Raw genomic sequence first — 16,428 nt, forward strand, 5'->3', positions numbered from 1 at the left:
TGCTGAAGCCTGGGATTGAACCAGGAACCGTTAGATCTTCAATCTAACGCTCTCCCAACTGAGCTACTTCAGCAGCTGTAAAAAAGCCACCACCTCACTATTGGAAATGTTTTCCTCAGCTATTGTTGCCTTTGCAAGTGTCCTTGAGAGGCAGGAGGAATATGGGCAGATTCCTTCAGCTTGAGTTCCTCTTTTGCCCCATTTCTGCCTTACTTCCTGGTTCACCCAGTGGCCGCAGGGGACTGCAGGATACTGATGGTAAGGAAGAAGATGGGATCTGACCCTTTCACCACAAGAGTATCTTACCACATCCTGGCCACTTAGCCTCAGGATCATTGTGTTACGGGATGGTGCCCAAGCTTTTGGAGAAGGGCAAGAAGTAAGCAGGGCCACTCGTGTGTAAAGGCCAAGAGTTACAAAGCAAAGCAACCCCAGGAAGAGTCTTTGAAGACGTGACCCATCGGGATGAAGCATCCAGAGGTACTCAAGTGCTCTCGGCCATCCTCCCTGTTGAAGGAAAAGGTCCAGGATCATTGAACCATGGAGATAAATGTGTGGTTGTGCAGATCATGTCGGAGAGAGAGCTATGGTTTCTTCAACCATGGGATTCTCTTCTGGGCATACACGTTGCAAGGAGGAGATGGGATGACTTAACAAAGAGAAGATTCAGGGGCAGAAAGAGTCCCAGTATGGGGTCAGGAACAAGGTGAGTGGGTTAAGAGAGTCATTCCCAGGCAGAGGAGTTAGCTCAAGTGGCAGAGCGCTCAAACCTTTGTACTGGTATAAGTGAACAACACGAATTCAGAGCTCCTCCTTTCCTGACTATGTGTAGATCATTTATAGGTCCAGGGCACAAATGGAGCTGATGTGGAAAGACATGACATGACAGAGCGCTGAGGAGGACAGTGAGCTGGCAAAGGGTTTTTTTCTGCCCTCTTGGGGCATATGGGGATGGAACTGAAGAGAAGAAAATCCTCTTTTGCTCTCTGAGGGTGACAGAAACATCAATTGCTCCTCTCCAGACCTGAGGACAAGAAGAGACTTTTCCTGCCTAAGGCCAGGAGCTCAAAGGAGACAGAGAGGGAGAGAGGGAGAGCAGAGCCCTGGCTGGGCATCTCCGGGGATTATGATTCTAGCTAGTTGAAATAGCTCTCTTGAAAAAGGGGCTTCAAAACAGGTTCCATTGTTTGTAGATGCTGAATGTCCAAATAGCAGAGCAGTATTTCCAAACCCATGTTGAGTGTAGCTGTGCGATATCAGAATCAACAGCTCTGGAATCCCTCTCCTGGAATCGCTTATTGAGGCAGAACTCTGCTGTGCACACACAGCCTTTGTGTCCCTCAGCCGTAGCCATGGGCAGCCACAGGGATGCTGTGGCCTCTGGAATAAGATCGGTGAGTCAGAAATTATGTTCAGACACAGGGGAATTAGCTCAGTTGGCAGAGGGCTCATTTAGCGTGCGAGAGGCTTTGGGATAAATGCCCACGTTCTCCAACAGAAGTGGTGTCTTTTTTCCTTCTTTTCCAAGGCAGCGTCAGGCCGGGAGCGAAGCTTCTCCAGTGCCCTCTTCCATTTCCCTCCCTTTTTGCTCCCTGCAAAGAAACAGCCCATTTGGGTTCGAGAGCTGCTGGACCCCGGCCTCCTTGGCCTTAACGATTTCTCTTTAAAACAAAGGTTAAACTGGGTTATGTGCTATGATTACCAAAACTTTCAGATGTCGCCAGTTCCCCATTTCTAGGGAGCTTCCAGCGCTGACCACAGTTTCCCCAGTACATCAGTCCCAGGACACCTGTCCTCTGGGTCTTCACTGGCCAAGAGCCTTCCCCAAGCAATGTGGACCATGAAAGCCCTGTGGTTGCCATGACAATCTGGGCACTGCAGTAGGTCCTCCGGAGGTGGGGTACAGTTTTTTACACCCCTGAGAGACACCACCCAATTGTCTAGCGCGGATCTGTGCAAAGAGTCACCCCCCTTGGGAGCTAAACCTCCCCAGCTCCTCTGCCGGACAGGATCTAAACTCCAGCAGAGCGAAGCAGGCCCAGGTGTGGCTGGCAGGAGTCAGGTGTGGGCAGGCAGCAGAGCTCAGGCTGAGGCAGGCCTCATGGCTTAGCTGGCTAAAACACCTCCCTTCTCAATAGGAACCCCTGGTTTCCTGTCCCAGGGGTGCCCAACTACTGCCCTTTCAGGAAACCTGCCAGGACATTGCACCACACGGATGTGAGATATAACCCCCAATGCCCATTCTGCTGGTTTCCAAGATGCTGACAGGGACTCGTAAGAGAGCTGCTGAGACTTCAGTGCTCCTCTGCTGAGGTCCAGGGATCATAGATTCAAGTCTGTTGGTCAGTAATTATTGTTTGTGTTCCTTCATGCTGGTCCCTGCGTGTCAGCAGCCACCCCACATGCTACTGGCGCCTGGGGGGTGGGGAGGCTGTTTGTGGCTGTGTCCTGGCCAGGGCTCTCCCCACCTTTGGTTCTCTGTGTTTTTAAGCCTCCCCATGGAGTTGTGAGCATTAGTTGCCTCCTGCTCCAGCTTCCCAGAGGAGGGGAGTTGTGGTGGGCTGCAGCCTGCAACTCCTGCTCCCTCCTGCTCTCCCCTGACTTGTCAGCCTGGCCCTGGGCCTCTTTCCTTTCGCATCAGAGGGACGAGGGACAAAGCTGAGTTGAAGTACAAGGGCCAAACTTGCGGGCGTGAGGTGAAGCTGTGAGAAAAGCAATGCCTGGGAGTGTGTGAAAAAAGGGGAAGACTTTATCTTATTGTTACCCCCAATATGAGCAGCTGGCAGGACTCTGACCAGGGATGCCCTGGGAGGGACCTGTGAAAAACATATCATTTGTCACAGAAGCTGCTCTTGTTTCTGTGCTGGAAATCACCTCGTCCTTAGGAGTTCTAAATCTGCCCTTCCCCAAGCAACGTGGACCACAAAAGCTCTCTGATTGCCAGGATGATATGTGCACTGGGGGAGGTCTACATTGTACTGGGGGGGGGACAGTTTTTACACCACTGAGTCATGGAGTGACACCTCCGAATTTTCTAGCCCAGACCTGTCCAAAGAGTCACCCCCCTTGGGAGTTAAACTCCACAGGCTCCTCTGCGTTACAGGATCTCCACTCAAGCAGAGCTGAGCAGGCCCAGATGGGGCAGCAAGGAGTGAGGTCAGGCAGACAGGAGAGTTTGACTGGAGACAGGCACTGTGGCTTAGCTGGCCAAAGTACCTGTCTTGTAAGCAGGGGATTCTGGGTTCAACTCTTAGTGGTCCCTTGTTATCACCCCTGTTTGGGGTTGGCTACTGTTCGCAGACAGGACTGGTCCACATGTGTGTTAGAGGTGACCCACCATGTACCTTTTAAGCATTTCCATGATGCTGAGAGGGACTCATAGCAGAGCTGCTGACAGCTCAGTGCTCCTGGCTCCTCAACTAGTGGTGGGAGGGTCCTGGTGGGTGGGAGTCTCTTTCTGGGGGTCTGCAGGCCAGGGCTCTCTCTGCCTTTCATACTCTGTGTTTTTCAAGCCCCCCCATGGAGCTGTCAGCATTAGCAGCCCCCTGCTGCAGGTTCCCAGAGGAGGGGAGTTGTGGTGGGCTGCAGCCTGGGATGACTCCTCCCTTCTGCTTTCCTCTGACTTCTGAATGCTGGACTGAATGCTGGACTAATTTCGACCTTCACAGCCTCCTCTGGTGAGGGGTTCCATTGGTTGGCTGTGAGCTGTGTGAAAAATGCTTCCTCTTTGGTTCTGGTTGAACTGGTGCTCATTAATTTCATTCAGTGATGCTCGTTCTCATGTTATAAGGAGTAAATGGTATTTTCATATTTATGGTCTTGTGAGGGGTGGTGTATTCAGAACCCCCTTTATGTTTCACAGGGCAGCGTAAACTTGCGGCCACAGTCAGTAGTCCAAGTGCTGTCTGCAGGGCAGCGTGTGCCTGTACGGAGAGAATAAAGACAGCAATGTCCTTAATGGATCAGTGCTTTGGAAGGGGGCGGGGTCACAACCACAGACCCCACAGCAGGGAGCTGGTTTGTGGCTTAATCACATGGCTAAGCAAGTCCAGCAGTCTCTGCAGCTGTGCCAGGATTGTGTTCCCAGCACCCCCACATGACGTGAAGTTTGCGTCAGTTGGGAACCGGCTGTTTTCCTGGCAGAAGGCCCCTTCTGCAGCCGGGGAAGCAGCAGGAGCATCTGAGCTCCTGGAGCCCCTTTTGAAAGGTAAGTCCTGGGGCTGGGGGGCAGCTGAGGTGGATTAAGCCTGGCTGTTGGTTGGGGCCATGGCAGGGGAGTAGTGGGATGAAGCCTGGGGTGGGTTAAAGCATCAGATGGTGAAGTTGAGCCAGGGCCATGCAGGGGATTGAGCTGGAGCTGAACGTGGTGGGGGTGAGTCAGAGCTGCACGGTGGGTGGTGATCCAGAGCCATGCAAGGGCTTGAACTGAGACTGCACAAGGCTGGGTGTGGTGAGCCAGGGCCAAGGGGGCAGGATTTTGAGTTGTGCTTGAGGTGCATTAACCAGTGAAACCTAAACCTCCCACACACCTGAACCACTGAAACATAACCCCCACTCTGTCCCCTGCACCCTGAACTGCCAAAACTCAACCCCCCGCCAGCCCTGCACCTAAATCCCCCCCACACAAACCGCTGAAACTTAAACCCCCCACCCCGGCCCAGTGCACCCGAACTGCTGCAGCCTTAACCCCCCACAGACTGAACCTGCAGCTGGCTGACCCCCCTGCCCCCATGGGCCCTTTCCGCCATCAGGTTTGAACCCTCCCTCCCACTCATGTCCCCAAACTGCTGCTAGCCTTCAATTCCCCACAACCCCAGGCTCACTTACCTTTCAAAATCAGTGTCATCTGCTGCCACTCTGAGCACTCAGAACCAAACAGAGACTTTTACAACTATTTTGGTAGGAATTTAGTGTCCCTCTTGACAGAACCAAGCAGATGGAACGCTGGGTGGAACACAACTCACAGTTGTACGCCAGAGAGACCGTAGTTACAGAGAGAGCCCTGAATGCCATCGAGCCTCTGCCCACCATGACTGAACTCGACGCTGAGCCCACCTTGGAGGAACTCAGCGACGCGCTAAAAGCACTGTCTTCTGGAAAAGCCCCAGGGAAAGACGGTATTCCCTCAGAAATCCTCAAATGCGCCAACGGTACCCTAGTTTCAGAGCTGCACAGAATACTCTGCCAATGCTGGAGAGAAGGCAGCGTACCGCAAGATATGAGGGATGCTAACATTGTTACTGTCTACAAGAACAAGGGTGACAAAAGCGATTGTAACAACTACTGTGGCATCTCCGTTCTCAGTACCATGGGGAAGCTATTTGCACGTGGTGTTCTGAAGAGACTCAATGTTCTTCCAGAGAGAGTCTTCCCTGAGTCTCAGTGTGGGTTCAGAGCTGAACGGTCCACCATAGACATGGTTTTCTCTGTTAGGCAACTACAAGAAAAGTGCAAGGAGCAGAACAAACCTCTGTATATTGCCTTCATCGACTTGACCGAGGCATTTGACCTCATCAGCAGAAAAGGTCTGTTCGCGATTCTGGCTAAGATTGGCTGTCCCCCAGCTCTGCTCAGCATTATTAGGGCCTTCCATGAAGGCATGAAGGGGACCGTCATATACAACGGATCTACATCTGAACCCTTTGAGATTCTCAGCGGAGTGAAGCAGGGGTGTGTGCTGGCTTCAACACTGTTCGGCATTTTCTTTGCAGTTTTGCTCAAATATGCCTTTGGAACTGCTACAGAGGGCATCTCTCTCCGCACGAGAACGGACGGCAACCTCTTCAAATTGTCGAGGCTTAGAGCGAAGACCAGGGTGCTTATGAAGCATCTAAGGGAGTTCCTTTTTGCTGACGATGCAGCTATCGCTGCTGACGCTCAGCAGGAACTGCAGTCACTCATAACTCGCTTTGCGGATGCATGTATGGAATTTGGCCTCACAATCAGCTTAAAGAAGACCCAGGTGATGGGCCAAAACATGGGTAACGAGCCATCTACCAACATGCAAGACTACGAACTGGAAGTCGTCCATGAGTTCGTGTACGTGGGCTCGACGATCTCGGACAACTTGTCACTTGATAGCGAGATCAACAAGTGCATTGGAAAAGCTGCCACAACGTTCTCCAGGCTGACGAAGAGAGTATGGGCTAACAATAAGCTCACTGTACACACCAAGGTGCAGGTCTACACAGCCTGTGTTTTGAGCACATTGCTGTACGCCGTTGAAACATGGACTTTGCACTCAAAACAAGAGCAGCGGCTCTACACATTCCACATGCGCTGCCGTAGGCGCATACTCGGTATCTCATGGCAGGAAAAGGTCCCCAGTAGCGCAGTGCTTGAGAGGGCACCGCCTCCACGTTCACCCTTCTCAAACAGAGACGTATGCGCTGGCTGGGCCATGTCTCACGCATGACGGATGGCCGAATACCGAAGCGCCTCCTCTTCGGCCAACTGGCGTCTGGGAAGAGGCCGAAAGGGCGACCTAAATTGCGCTACAAGGACACGTGCAAGTGTGACCTCAGTGCTCTCTCTATCAGTGCGAACACCTGGCATTCGCTCACCTCAGACAGGCATGTCTGGAAACAGAGAGTGAAGGAAGCTCTTGTTATGTATGAAACTACGTTGGTGAAGGAAGCGGAAGGCAGGAGAGCCCTCAGAGAGGTCCGTGCCCGTGACCCCAGAGCGACGTCTGCCTCCTGCTGCTCACTGTGCGGAAAGGACTGCCACTCCCGCCTTGGATTGCACAGCCACAGGAGACACTGCGCGAATCAGTCCAGCTGGGGCGCAAACCCAGGATCCCTTGGGATCGAAGGATGCCTACAACTAATGAAAAAAGAACCGGGGTGGGGTGGAAACCACATGCTCAGTAATTCATATTTCTGCATGTTGCCCTTTTAGCCCCCCTCTTGCCAAAAGAGGTGCTGGTGGTGTAGTGGTTAGCATGGCTGCTTCCCATGCAGTTGGCCTGGGTTCAATTCCCAGCTAGCACAGCTTTGCTTCTTACTTCCTCTTCCCCCAGCAAGTGCTCTGATTGAATTGGAGAGAGGGGATGATTTGCTCCCTGGTGAGATGGGGGGTGTTGGAGTTTTAACCTGTGGTGCTTGGTGTGAGCTAAGATCTGTTGGTCAAAGCTTTCAGATAGCTTTTGTGCAACCCCTTACTGTGGTCAAAGGGGCCCAGGACAAGGGGAGAGAAAAGCAGCTGGTCACCAGGAGCTTCAGGTGTCTCCAAAACAGACCTACCCACACAGAAATGAGAAGTGGGAGGAGAAGAGTGAAGTCAAGCTGCCTCCTGGGGGCTGAGGCAACTCAAGGCCTCCTGGGGCTGCTCTGCTCCAGTGGAGTAGTGGTACAAATGCCGTCACCACCAGGCTGTGGGAGTTTGCCGGCTTGTCAAGAAAAATGGCAGCAGAAAAATCCTGAATATTTAATACCCAGCCAGCAGTTCCCCTCTTTCTGTTCTTTCCAAATAACTACACAGAGCCTCTGGTGCCCTTTCATGTGAGAACAATCTCGTGACTGATGCTCACCTGCCCTGACTGCCCTGGCTAGACAAGTGTCAGGTGTGAAGAATCAGAACTCTCCAAGCAGAAATCTCCATCCAGCCCTTCAACACACACCATCCCCTCCCCTTCTCAGTAACACTTTTCCCATCACCTTTTTGACCCTCCATCTATTGTCCTTGTGTAAGTGAGGAACATGAATGCTGAGCTCCCCATTTCCTTACCGTCCCTTGGATATACGTAATTCATGTCTAGGCCCAGTGCACAGATGGAGCTGATGTGGAAAGACATAAGACATAAGAACGGCCATACTGGGTCAGAACAAAGGTCCCTCTAACCCAGTGTCCTGTCTGCTGACAGTAGCCAATGCCAGGTGCCCCAGAGGTGCTGAGGGGGACGGTCAGCTGGGGAAGGGTTATTTTCTCTCCTCTCTGGGCAGGTGAGGATAGAATTGAAGAGAAGAAAATCCTCTTCCACTCTCTGAGGATGATGGAAATACCAATTTCTCCTCTCTTCACTTCTACGAGAGCTGAGGACAAGAAAAGACTTTTCCTGCCTTAGGCCAGGATGTCAAAGGAAACAGAACAAGAGAGAGAGAGAGAGAGAGAGAGAGGGAGCAGAGCCCTGGCTGAGTGTGTCTTGGGGTCATGACTACAGCTATTTTGAATATTTCAAAAAGCTCTTTTGACATAGGGACTGTGTAGAGGGGGAATAGCGCCTCGTTCAAAATAAGCCATAGGCCTTCCAATGACTGTATTCAGAATAGGCTTCAGTGTCTGCAGCTGCTGTATGTCAAAATAGCTGAGCCATATTTTGAAATCCATATTGTGTGTAGCTGTGCTATGTTGGAATCGGCTATTCTGGAATACCTCACTCAGGAATAATGCTGCTGTGCAGACATAGCCTTTGGCTGTGTCAACACGTGCCGCATCTTCTGGAAGCCTCAGGCTAATGAGTTATCTGGAAAATGCTAATGAGGCATGGATGCAAATTTTCCACACCTCATTAGCATATCAGCACATGGTTCGGAGTCCAGAAGAAGCTCTTCCTGACTCCGAAGTACACGTGCAGACGTGCGGCCTGCGGGGATCTTCTGGAAGGAAACCCACCTGTGCCCCAAACTCCCTCACCCGTGCCCCCAGAGCCCTGAAGTCGCTCTTGACCTGCTCAGCATCACACCTTGCCGTATCATTAGTGCCCACATGGATAAGAAGCATAGGATAGTAGTCAGAGGGACGGATAATCCTCGACAACACCTCTGTAATGTCTCGGATACGGGCCCTCGGCAGGCAGCTCACCTCCCGAGATGAACTGTCAGGGCGACAGATGGGCTCCTCCATCCCCCTTAGAAGAGAGTCCCAAGCACCACTAGTCTGCACTTCCTCCTCGCAGGGGTGGCAGCAGACTTCCCAGCCGTGGGGGCACGAGGCTTCTCCTCTGCTGTGTGGGGCGATTCTTTGTCTCCTGTATCAAGTACAGCGTAACGGTTTCCTAGTACCACGGTGGGAGGGTTCGGAGCAGGGGTGGAACACTGCCTGCTGCCAGCAGTAACCAGCTGCCAGTGTCCCCCCGATCTGTCTCCTCCGCCACCAGTGGTTTATCAGCCGTCCTGTGTCCTGGGACAGTCACCTCAGCTGTCTCCACATGAATACTATCCAGGAGCTGCTCGTGGAGTCGGGTACTCCTCAACCTGGCTACCTCCTCCTGTAGCTCTCCCACCTGCCCCCTGAGAGATTCCACCAGCAGGCACCTTTCACGCTGGATGGTGCCCCCAGCCTGGGTATCAGTGAGTGGGAATTGCAAGCCACAGTCCCTGCAAAGCCGCACCAGCATCTGGGCAGAGGCATCCATGGCCAGGCAGTCTGTCTGGCTACAGGCGCAGGTGGAGGAGACAGGAGTCGTGTTCGCACAGGTGTTGGGGGTCTTCCTAACCATCGTAGGCCTCCCTCTGTCACACTCCCTCTTCATGTCCCAGTCTGCAGCTCCCTGTCTGTGTCTCTCCCCTGGTCGCCCTTGCCTCTGACTTTCAAAGCCGACTGGCCTGGGTCAGGCCCTCCCCCCTGGGAGTCACACAGCGGAAGGCTGATGAAGGCAATCAAGGGAACACAGGTGACGCAGGCATCCCACCCGCCTCAGAAACTGAAACTGAAACTCACCCACCTGAAATCAAAATGGCAGTTCAAATTCAAACAGTTAAGCACACACACTCACTCACGCACTCACTCACTCACCCGCCCCAAAAGCCAGCGCTCTCACCTGGTAGCTTCTGCCGCGGCAGGATCACTTGCTCTGCCTCCGAAACTCCCCTGTCTGCAGCTCCCTGTCCGCTTCACCATGAAGTCCAGCCCCGAGCTGAGACTCCTTTCTGCAGCCCTATTGGCAGCGTCCCAGAGCAGTTGATTGACTGGCTGACCCTGCTTTAGGCAGCGGCAGAAACAAAAAGTTGTGTCAACAACCAGGGTGAACTTGCGAATGTTACAGCTTCTTAGCAAGGGCGCTGATGAGCTCTGTCCCTGAACAACTTGCAGGAGAAAGAAGAACCAGGCAGAAGTTCTCTGTCTGAGCTGGAGCTCACAGACGCAATGGATGCCGGTTTCCCTCCCATGCGACTCAGCAGGTGCAGTTACAGTCCCCTCGAACTGGCACACCAGTGTGAATCTGATACACTCTTGCTCGAGCTGGAGCTGCTGAGCTGTCAGCCGGCACTTTAATGGAGTGGGCCATTTTGTTAATGACCATTTGCATGGCCATTTCGAAGTGTTTGGCTTGTGCAGACGTAGCCTTAGAAAGACGTAGTTTTCACAGCTCAGAAGAGAAAAATTGTTCTCTGTTGTTGAAATATATCGTAAAGCTTCCCACAGAGCTGTCACTAAGAGCAGTGGGGGTTCATCTGGGTAAACGTGTGAGTGTAGGAGGCTCTGAGTGTGTGTGGTTGTAGAATCACAGAATCGTAGAACAAAAGAGCTGGAAGTGACCTAAAAAAATCATCGAGTCCAGCCCCCTGCTTGGAGCAGGACCAAACCCATCAGATCAGCCCTGCCAGGGCTTTGTCAAGGCGAGACTTAAACACCTGCAAGGATGGAGACTCCACGACTTCCCTGGGGAGACCATTCCAATGCTTCACCACCCTCCGAGTGGAAAAAGTTTTTCCTAATGTTCCACCTGGACCTTTCCAACCGCAACTTGAGTCCATTGTTCTGTGTTCTGCCATCCGTGACCACTGTGAACGGCCTCTCTCCAGCCTCTTTGCAACCTCCCATCAGTAAGTTGAAGGCTCTTATCAAGTCCCCCCTCAGTCTTTTCTTCTGCAGACTAAACAGTCCCAATTCCCTCAACCTTTCTTCAAAAGTCATTTGCTCCAGCCCCCGAATTATTTTGGTCGCCCTCCGCTGGACCCTCTCCAGTGTATCCACATCCTTCCTGTAAATGGGGGCCCAGAACAGGACACAGTATTCCAGATGCGGCCTCACCAAAGCCGAATAAAGAGGAATAATCAGTTCTCTGGATCTACTGGGAACGCTCCTCTTGACGTAACCTAATATGCCATTAGCTTTCTTGGCTACAAGGGCACACTGTGGACTCTTGTCCAGCATCTCGTCCACTCCAACTCCCAGATCCTTTTTGACTGTTATTCCCCACTATCCCTCAAAGTTTCATGAAAGGAAAAATAAACCAATGAGGAAGAAAGCAGAGCAGGTGAGGGTTGGACATCCCTGGACCCAGCCTCCCAGAGCTACCAGCCCTCACTGCACAGCACTCCTTACTCAGGTAGGAGCAGCAGGATCACTCTCCCAAGGGCACCAGCACTCCACAGCAGCTCCATTGGCTTTCTCTGCTTCTCATTTCCTTGCCACCTGTTATGGCCTCAAGAACTCCCTCTCGAGGAAGCACGAAAGTTATAGAAACAGGAATCCACTACCAAAGCCAAACAAACACAGACACACTTTAGCAGAGACTCGTGTGGCACCCGAGAAATCCCATTCAGCCTGGTTCAAATGCCTCTGGCTATGTCTGTATGACAAAATTAGGTTGAACAAGTTTGTTGTGGCTGATGTTAGTAAGAGGGAGGCCAACATTGCAGAAGAGAGAGACATTTGCAGGCTGACAATTCCGGGCTACTGGGAAAGGAAAACCAGCAGTGTGAGAATATGGACCTGGAACCGACTCTTGCCTCACCTGAAAGGGGAGGAGGTACCGCTTGAGCTAACCCCCCACATGTGCAAGCCGTTTGAGGCAACAACCAGGGAAAGTGAAGGCTGCAGAGTCTGAAGTGGAACAGTGTCAGATGTGTGTGGTGGGAGGGGAATATGTACATTTGGGGAAAGGGTCCTGAGTCCTGGATCCCAGCCACATGCCTTGGCACAAAGAGCAACAGCTCCTGCATGAGGTGTGATGTTGGGATAAGAGTTCCCCCCACAAAAAGCACCACACCTCAGAAGAGAAAACCACTGTGATGTAAGCCAACAAACCCAGCCGCACACCCAGTTTGGAAGCCCCAGCTGGCCTTCCCAAAATTCCCACTGAGGTCTATCACACTATGACCAGCCCTCCCTTCACCTTGCTGGACACCCACAGACAATTTCCCGTCCAGCCTTTTCCATCGAGACCTGGATTCTCCCCTGGAGCTTGAGCGGAGGCGACAGGAGAGCAATGGGGGCTCAGCTGCAGCTTTGGCGCTGGGTCTGGAGCCGAAAGCCACGCCATCTTTCTTAGTGGCGCTTGCTTCTTTCCTCTAGTTCCTCTTTGGCAAGTATAGGAAAACAGGCCGGGGGAAAAGCTGGCCTCCAAGGGCAGAGGAGGCCAAGGCTGAAAGCTGTTAGGAAGAGCTGATTGGCCTTTTGCTTCTAGTTTGCCCCCGATGGCACCAAGGGGCGTTCTCTTGGGCGGGGAGGTGATGGTAGAGCACAGGCCGGCGGGGGAAACAGAAGCGCCTGCAAGAAGAGGAAAGGGATGAGCAAGGATGAGATGCCGTGTTTCTGTCTGATTTCAAGTGGGAGCCATTTTGCAGGCCTGGCTAACACGAGAGCCCAGTGGGCTACAGAATCTCCACTTTCTTCTTTTGCCTCTTCCCTGAAATGCCATCCGCTCGGGAGGCGCTCGCCCCGACGCATGCAGACGGGCCTCGTTGGGCAGAGCGGCGGCTCCCCTCTCCCCGCCTTTTGATAGCTTAGGAAGGTCAGAGGGAGCTGCATCTTTCCCAGGCTCCTGCTCCTGCCCTCTGGGTAAACCTTTGTACAAACAGAGCTCTGAGAAAAGCACTGAATGACCTGCCCCAGCTGGGGGTGTGCTGCAGAGGGACTTTCCAGGCTGCAAACTCCCCAGCACGGCGTGGAAGAAGGCTTCTGAAGGCTTTCTTTTCCTGTGACCTGCCTTGTAACACCTCCCGTCCTGTTCATATGCACTCTCTTGATCACAAACTTTTGTTTCCCTCACTGCAGGGGTGGGCGGCAGGGGGCCTATTGGGGTCAGAAGAGCCCTGTGCTAGAAAGTGCCTCATTCTCCTGGAAAGAGTGAACCCTCTGACTTCTTTTACAATGTGTCTCCTTTGACACAGATAGAGCCCTCAGCCTACTACCTACCCAGCCTGCTCCTCCAGAATACAGTGACCCAGTGCTTAAAAGGGCAAAAATTATACAGCAGAAAAAAAGTTTAATAAAATCACAGCATCATCCACACAGCATAGCAAATATATTTGAAAAACAAATGGTATAAAACAGCAAGAAACATTCAAGAAAATACACATAAAACTCAAGATGTTAACACACATCAACCACAAACTGGGTAAAAAATCTTATATGTCTCTCTGCACAAAAGTTGTTTCAAAGAAACAAAAAAAAAAAAATACACAAGCAAAGAAAAAATTACACACCAAACCCAGTGAAGGACCTGGAGCGGGGAGAAAGCAAGTTCTTCTCACATCACAGTGATGACACAGACAACCCGCAAAGCCTCCCCTTTGTGCAGCCCATTGCCCAGAGGTGCTTCCAGCCGAATTTCAGCACCAGAACCAGAGGCTCCAGGAGCAAAGGCAGCGCGTGGATGAGGGACTCTGGACACACCACGCAATGCATTGTGGGTATGCAAAGGAGCATCACTAACTCTGCCCCAGAGAGCAGAGGAGCTGGGGTCTCCCAGCTGTGGAGGCTGCCCCTAGAACAGGGGTGATGACAGTTTTTATGCTGTGCCCCCTTTTTGGCCTGACACTAAGCTGGTCCCCACAACCTGTGGGAGAACCATAGGAAGGGATGTTGGCCTGTGTCTGGTTGTGTAGATCAGTCTATTGCTGTTGGGGCAGAGAGGAGATTGTGACTTTCATTCCCCCTTGGGCAAGTGTCTGTCCCTTTCCCAGCTGTGTACTGCACAGCTCAGGAGCTGGGAGAAACCAGATCCCCTGAGCCAGCCTTGGGAACAGGCCCTTCCCTTAGAGGCAGCTGCCCTATCACTGGCTGCAGCTGAACCAGGGCTGCCCACTCCTTGCCAGGGCATTACACATGTGAGTGTCGCACTGCTGGGCCGACATATGAAACAGGCTGGGCCCAGCAGCAGCCAGAGCAGTGACCACATCCCAGGGTCAGCATTACCCCCAGGCACAGACTCCCCTGACCTCTTCCACACACTGGTCACAGACAGCCCCTGAGCAGTGTCTCAGGGTGTGTGCTGCTGTAGCGTCCTGGTTCCAGGATGGGACTAAAACACAGCCCTTGCTGTGAGCACGATTTGAACCTGCACAGGGAAATCCTATTGGATTTGTAGTCCAACACTTTAATCACTCAGCCATCACAGCTGTGTAACTGTTGCTGCCTACAGGATAGAGACCCTGGTGAATGCTCGGTGGGCCGAGGCTGGTCAGGAACACTGCCAGACAGCTGGGGGGGTTTGCTGCCCTCCCCTTTCCTCAGCCCTGGTCCCGGCAGTGTCCCTGGAAGCTGTGTGCTTGGGCGGCTGCTCAGGAGAGATGCAGGTGCTGCCTGGCTAATTAGCTAATTAGCAGAGCCCCACAGGCAGCAGCCGGTGTTTCTCTTGGAAGTGCACATCTGCCCAGGCCTTGGTGCACAGAGCAAAATGTATTCTACGTCCCCAGGGAACATTCGAGGGAACTGTGGCCCTGGGGCAGCAGATGGTGGGGGAGGGGGATCATTCTGCCCTGGTGAAAGTTGCATGTGGCAATCCATGACCAATGACCACAGCCCTGTATCCCCCAGACCCCCCTTCAACCCATCTGAGCTGTGTCAGGAGCCCAGCCAGGGGATGAGGACGAGGGCCCCTCCTGGAGTGAGACTGAGTTTAAGGACTTCTGACACTGGGGAATGAGGAGCTGCTGCTCCACATGACTGGCTGGTGCCAGGATGCTGCAGCCTTCAGCCACCTGTTCTCTGGCCTGAGCTCCGAGGGTCACCCCACCTGAACAGCTGAACTACTGCGGAGAAAAGTGAAGGAACTGTGGCAGGCCAACTGCCAGGCCCAGGATGAGGCCAGCCACTCGAGGGGCAGTGGCCGCTACCTGCCCCACTTCCAGGAGCTCAACGGCCGCCTGGGACCCAAGGAGGCAGCACTGACCACCCACGTCCTACACACCACCAGGTCAGATGGCGCTTGCCAGGGGGCTGCAGGAGGTGTCAGGACCAGTATCAGGCAGCAGCTCCCACCCAACAGGCACAGGAACAGAAGCCCAGAGCCATGACAGGGGTTCCAGCAATGAGGCCCTCATCATCTCTGTGTCCTCAGAGGTCTCCATCTGGGCCCCCTCCACCTGAGCCTCCCCTGAGTTCCTCTAGGGACACCAAGGTCAGTTTCGTACATGTTGGATGCCTGGCAGAAGGCGACGGGAGGCCAGCAGTGGCCCACTCACACAGCCACCAGCTCCAGTCTGGATGCACCCCACATGGCCGTGCTCCCTGAGCCTCAGTGGGGGGCCTCATGCAACACTCAGCACCTGCCCCTGTGGACAGCACCACAGGCTGCATGCCCAGGGAGGGAGGCTGACCTAGACCGCATATGTCCCACCCATGCAGGGACCCCCCAGCCACACAGATCCCTCAGGGACCCCAGGCCAGATGGGGGGACAAGGTGGAGTGGGGCACACAGCCCCCAGGGCCAGGTCATGGTACTGATGGCCTTTCCCTGGGTCCCCTTCTGTCTCCAGAGATGCACCATCCAGGGGCCAGACAAGGCCTGTACACAAGCCAGAAAGGCCCACACCAGAGGGCGAGGGGGCTGGAACTGCACCCCTAAGAGCGCCCACATGGGGCCAGAGCTGGGGCATGTTCTGGTGCCACTGTGGGGAGGGGGAAGCTGCTGCTGTCACTGCTCACACCACCACCCTGCAGGACGTGACTGCTGTCACGCAGGAGAGGCTGGTGATGGAGCAGGAGGCCTGGGATTGGGTGGCAGGCACCCTGGACACCCTCACACAGGCTGTGACCACGTGCCTGGCTCAGCCTCCCACCCCATCACCAGTCCCTCCCACAGCCCCTGCAGCTCATCCCTCCACATGTCCCTCACAGGGTCCCACAGTTCCCCCCACCCATCCACCCACAGTCCCTGACATTGCTGCCCTGCTCCCACCCAGCCTTCCCCCATCCCCTCCCTCCCTTCCTGTAGCCCCCAGTGAGCCCAAGCCTGAGCCCACTGGACCCCTTCCTTGTCCCCACCTCCTATTGGTCCCAGCTCCATCCCAGCCCTTGTGAGAATATGGACTGTGGCCTCCCACCCGCTCCCCAGAGCCCTTTCTGAGTTCTGTTACCCCACCCCCTCTCCAAGACCTCCTCTAAGTTCCATTGCCCCCACTGCCCACCCCAGGACCCCATTGTCTATAGTCCCCCATCCCTCTTGTTAATCGTTTACAGGTATCTTTATGCAGTTTGGAATCCATTGCCAGAGTTTGATGAAATACTTTCTTTATCAACACTCCCGTGTCCCTGGTG

At 53.6% G+C, this 16,428-nt stretch overlaps 3 non-coding genes across 3 annotated transcripts; 1 reads left to right on the forward strand and 2 right to left on the reverse strand.

Moving 5' to 3' along the window:
- Positions 1 to 73, reverse strand: TRNAF-GAA (transfer RNA phenylalanine (anticodon GAA)). The gene has a single exon. It is a non-coding gene; the product is annotated as a tRNA-Phe (tRNA).
- A 6,847-nt stretch (positions 74 to 6,920) lies between these two features.
- On the forward strand, positions 6,921 to 6,992 carry TRNAG-CCC (transfer RNA glycine (anticodon CCC)). The gene has a single exon. It is a non-coding gene; the product is annotated as a tRNA-Gly (tRNA).
- A 7,214-nt stretch (positions 6,993 to 14,206) lies between these two features.
- On the reverse strand, positions 14,207 to 14,288 carry TRNAC-ACA (transfer RNA cysteine (anticodon ACA)). The gene has a single exon. It is a non-coding gene; the product is annotated as a tRNA-Cys (tRNA).
- Between the last annotated feature and the right edge of the window lie 2,140 nt (positions 14,289 to 16,428).

Source organism: Carettochelys insculpta, chromosome 7, assembly GCF_033958435.1.
Source record: "Carettochelys insculpta isolate YL-2023 chromosome 7, ASM3395843v1, whole genome shotgun sequence".
In the NCBI taxonomy this organism is placed as follows: domain Eukaryota; kingdom Metazoa; phylum Chordata; order Testudines; family Carettochelyidae; genus Carettochelys; species Carettochelys insculpta.